The sequence below is a fragment of the Gossypium hirsutum genome, chromosome A06 (genome assembly GCF_007990345.1).
Source record: "Gossypium hirsutum isolate 1008001.06 chromosome A06, Gossypium_hirsutum_v2.1, whole genome shotgun sequence".
NCBI classification, from domain to species: Eukaryota; Viridiplantae; Streptophyta; class Magnoliopsida; order Malvales; family Malvaceae; genus Gossypium; species Gossypium hirsutum.
This window is the reverse complement of record NC_053429.1, coordinates 102,294,641-102,299,815: the sequence shown is the minus strand read 5'-3', so window position 1 is coordinate 102,299,815 and position 5,175 is coordinate 102,294,641. Positions and strand designations below refer to the sequence as shown.

Below are 5,175 nucleotides of genomic sequence, written 5' to 3'. Positions count from 1 at the left end.
TGTGCCTCAATGAACTTAAGATACGATAGAATACAATTGGCATGCCAAAAAGGTTATTTGTATGTTGTACGGTATATGATATAAGATGATACCGATGTATGGAGAATTTGCTGTTTAAACCTGAATCCAACATTTGTTGCAGATTACTAAGTCTTGTCTCTATGGAGACCACTATTACTAATTGTCTCTAAGGAGACCCTGGTGTGTTCTAGAGGGATGTATTGTCTTATGATAGACGATTCCTATAGGCTTAGCACTTCGATGCTCAAGTGTATTTCGGAGTTATCACTCAGACGAACAGTCTGGTGTGTTTTGGTTGTTACTTGTGTATCCTTATCTGTTTATTATAGTTTATTGGTCTAAATGGTTAGTGTAAAAAGGAAAATGTCTAATTGATTGTATGTATTGAATTAGAAGATGGTTGTATGTTATTGCAATGTTGAAAATAAAGAACATGTTCAGTGATATTGATAGACTGTTATTAAATGGAAATGTATTGTAAATATTAAAATGTTAAAAGATTGTAACTGATGAACTCACCTTACTGATGTGAAATATGATTATAAGAATTTCGTATAGTTAGCTAATTCATTATTTTTATTATGAATTAAGGTGAGTTTACTATTTTAGTACCTGTAAACTTACTAAGCATTGAAATGCTTACTCTATTGTGTTTCTTTCTAGTAGCTGTCTTTTGCAGAACGAGATGATCGAATTACTTCGGAGCTTACGCTATCAAGCTGTCATTTCGGTAGTCTTTTATTTGTTTCAGACTCAGTTATGTGACATATATATAAAGAGTCATAATGTAATTGTGCTTATCTTGAATATCCATGATTTTGAACCTTAAAGGCTATGTGGCTTGAATGGTTATAAGCTAGATGTATACATGTATATAATGGCATGGTTATAAGTTACTTTCCAAGTAGCTAACTGGTTAAATTTGATTGTGGTATGTTTGAGCTAATGTATGGGTTTGAATGTTAAATGTGTAATGGTGCAATAGGATTGAATTGGTATGAATTATATATGCATAGTTGTTATGCTTGAAGGCCAAATGAGACATGTTTGAATATTAGATTGAGGAAATGTTGAATTGTGGTATTTTGGTATCGTTTAAGTTGATTTTGTATAGGTAGTATTGTGTTCAAAAGTAACATATAAGTTTTTGTTTTGTTATGGAATGGGACCAAAATGTGATTTATTTGGCTTTTTTTATCAAAAAGTATCAATATTTTAGATAAAAGTATTGATACTTTACCAAATGAATAATATTTTAAATCGATAGAGTGTCAATTTAGTATCGATACCAGTATACAATATCGATACTTATCATAAAGGATCGATACTTTATAAAGGTATCAATACGAATTGACTTATGTCCAAAATTTTTTAAGTGGCAGAATGTTAAAATGATATCAATACTTAATTTTGGTATTGATACTCAGGTATTTTGGCATAATTTTTGAAAATTCAAAGTTAAAAACGATATCGGTACCTGATCTGGGCATCGATACCTATGTTCAAAGTTTGAAAAACTTACAGTTTACTCTTTATTCATGCTTGGGTCAAAGTTATTTCACAAGCTCGATTGAGTTTTGATTTTACTTGATTAATGTATAATGGATGTATTTATATTAAGAATTGATGATTGGATGGATTTATGTTGAGTTTTAAATGTGAATTGTTCCAGTAATAGAAGTAGAATCCTTTAACTGAGGTCTGAAAACTTTGTCGAGTGACGGGTGTTACATTTAGTGGTATCAGAGCTATAATTTAATTTATTCTTGGACTGAATATAGCTTGTATCGAGTCTAGATAATACATGACATGATAACCTGTGATAATGTGATGCCTTTTAATCCAATTTGAGTATATTTTCTTATAGATATAAAGATATCAATCGAATCAAATTGTGTTGTCCCTGATGAAGTAAATAGTAATGTTCTAGCTTCCGATCAGGGAGAAAGTCACAGTTTCCTCATTTCAAAAATGCCCAAAAATGAGGTATGAAATGTTTTCTTTGGGATGATGAATCAGTTGTTTATAGAAAGTGTATGATGGTCTCTGATAGATAAGATTGGAAAGTGTGGAGCTAAATATTTCAAGGAAAAATAGAAGATGATCCAACCAGGGCTGAATACTGGCTAGTGAACATAGAGAGTCTTCGAAGAAATGGCTTGTACTCTTGATGATTTCTTGAGATGTGCTTTCTTCTTGATAATCACCCTATCTCAAATTTAGGTGGTCTCTCCAGGCAAGATTATAAGTGTTTGAATAAAGGTTTTCACCCTTATTCTCGATGTAATTTACATTCTCGACTAGAATCTTAAGGTACTGGTCGATTAGTTTATTTGCATCGTGTATAATGGGCCTATTAGATGTTGACTCGATCCTATTAAGTCTGTCCAATATTTGTTGATATTTTTCTTCTTTGTGGACAGCTTTAACCATAGATGGTCTTTGGCTGTAAGTGAATCTCTCATTTGGCCACTGTCAAGAATTCATCACCATGTTTTATATTAATTCATATGCATCTTTGTATGTTCAGTTCATCAAGGCTCCTCCTCTAGCTCCATTTGCTCTTGATCTAAACTATGCATCCAGCCCGTTCTAGAACGTCTATAACCACAACTATTTTGGTAGACCATGGTGAGAGCATCTTCGTATGAGAGACTTAAAATGCTCCCAAGCTTCATGAAAACTTTCTCCTTCCAGTTGTTTAAATGTTGCAATCTCTCTCTTTAGTTGGATCGTTTTACTGATAGGAAAGAACTTGTATCAGAATTTTTCTGCAAGTTCATCCCATGTCGTTACAGATCTTGGTGCCTACAAATCTAACAAAGAGAAAGCACTATCTATTAAGGAGAAGGGGAATAGCCGAAGACAAATAGTGTCATTGGTGACCCCGTTGAATTTGAATGTATCACAAAGTTGTAGAAACTATTTTAGGTGTTGGTTTGGGTCCTCTGGCATAGTCCCTCTAACTGTAAGTTGTTTTGTATCATCTAGGTCATTGTCAGCTTTATCTAAAAAAAGTTTATTGTTATGGCAGGTCTTGTGTAATAGTCCGATTTAGACCCTAACCGGAACGGTGGTTTTGGGACCACGAATCGAGTCAATAAATATTTTAAATATTATTTTTCGTGTTAATTATATGTGAATTTGCAGGTGTGAAAGTTTCGTATGAAAATTTGATTATTTGTATGTTTAATTTAATAAAAGGATTTAATCGCGTAAGTTGAAAACTTGATAGTTTAAAACATAAAGGTTAAATTGATAGTGGCTTTTAATTATGGGGTATTTATGTTGCAAATTTTCCATGATAATATGTCTTGGACGGTCATGGCCTTAATGAATAATGGTTTTGTATTATTTAATAAAGGTTAATATGGTAACTTAAGAAATAATTTATAATATATCATAACATAAAAAAATAAAATAAGGTTTCATATTAATTGCTGAAAATAAAAGAAGAAATAAAATAATAAGAAACAAGGTATTCAGCTATTGTTGATTCAATTTTAAGGTATGTTTTGTTTCGATTTTTGATAATTTTTACGTTTTTGAGATCGTTGCTTTGAGTACCACCCGACCCATGCTTGAATTTCTGATTTTGATGCATATTTTGAGTTGTGCCATTGATGAATATTTGTGTTTTGTGATGTTTGATGATGAAATATCAAAAATATGTTTTAGATTAATATGTTTTGTATTGGAGTTTTTGATGATTTTGAGTTATTAGGACTAAATTGAAAAAATAATAAATTGAGGGACTAAAATGTGAAATAGATGAAATATATGGAATAGTATGGTTATATGGAAAATTCGGCCCAACTACATTGTTGTGAGATTTTGTGTATTTTGTATTTTATGCAATTTGGACTAATTTGTAAAAGTATGAAATATCAGGGGTAAAATGGTAATTTGCCCATTTATGTGTTGTTGGATTAAATTGAATGAAGTTGTGTTTAAATGAGGTTAATTTGAAATTATATAGATCAAGAACAAAGGAAATTGGTCTTGGATCGGGGAAAAACAAAAATAGTCGAATAGCCGATTTGTAACATCCGTCGATATCTGAGGTAAGTCTTTAAGCAATTAAACATGGTTTCTTCTGAACATAGAATGTTTTATTGTGATGATTCTAATTTTATAAGCTATTAGTATAATAGCCGAATGTGATATATCAATGAATTAATATGATTGAGCTTTATTCGATTATTTTTAAAACCTCTAAAAGTGAGTATGTATTACATAGAGTATTGGGTGATTTCGATATATGAAATGTTGTGGAATGATTCTATAATTGTGATATTCGAGATTTGAGCCTAGCAAGCCTTGTGCTGGTGACATTGATCGGGCTTTGTGCCTAACAGGCTTATTACCGGTGAATAAATATCAGACTTTGGGTCTAGCAGGCCTTGTGCCGGTGTGTGATTCAGGCTTATGCCTAGCAGATTTTATGTCGGTGATTTATTTCAAGTCTATGTCTATAAGACTTTACATCGATGTGGAAATTGAGCAAGTAAGTTGATCTAAATGACTTTTATATTCGGTCACATAGGTAAGTACATGTGAGCTTATATTGAACTTGTATATTCAGCAGCATGTGAGGTTATATTGAACTTGAGTATTTGATTACATGTAAGCTTATATTGAACTTGTATATTCAGTTATATGTGAAGTTATCTTGCATGTACATATTCGGCCATATGTGATGTTCTATTGAAATTGAACTTTAGGTTATATGTGATGTTTTATTTAACTTTTATATTCGACCACATGTGATGATATAGTGAACCTTGTATATTCGGTCATGCATGTAACTGTCCATGTGATGTTATATATTTGATTTTGAACATTCGGTCAAGGTAACTTAATGTGTTAAAGTATAACATTATTGATATAATTCAGTTTGTTTGAATGTTTTGATTATTCATTGAGTAATTTAAATTTGCTTAAGGCTTACTAAGCTAAGTTAGCTTACTGTGTGTGTTTTTGTTACTCTGTTTTATAGATTTTGGTGGTAAGTTACAAGCTCAGGGATCGTTATTGAAGTCATCGATACTATCGTCCACTTTCGGTACTTTTTAAAGTCTATTTTCAAACTTATGGCATGTATAGGCTAATAAATATTTTGTTCAACTTTGGATATGTATAAACTTAGGCATG

General features: G+C 31.5%; 1 non-coding gene across 1 annotated transcript; it reads left to right on the top strand.

Moving 5' to 3' along the window:
- Positions 1–2,644: 2,644 nt before the first annotated feature.
- On the top strand, positions 2,645–2,751 carry LOC121231727 (small nucleolar RNA R71). Its single transcript, XR_005929782.1, has one exon. It is a non-coding gene; the product is annotated as a small nucleolar RNA R71 (small nucleolar RNA).
- Positions 2,752–5,175: the final 2,424 nt, after the last annotated feature.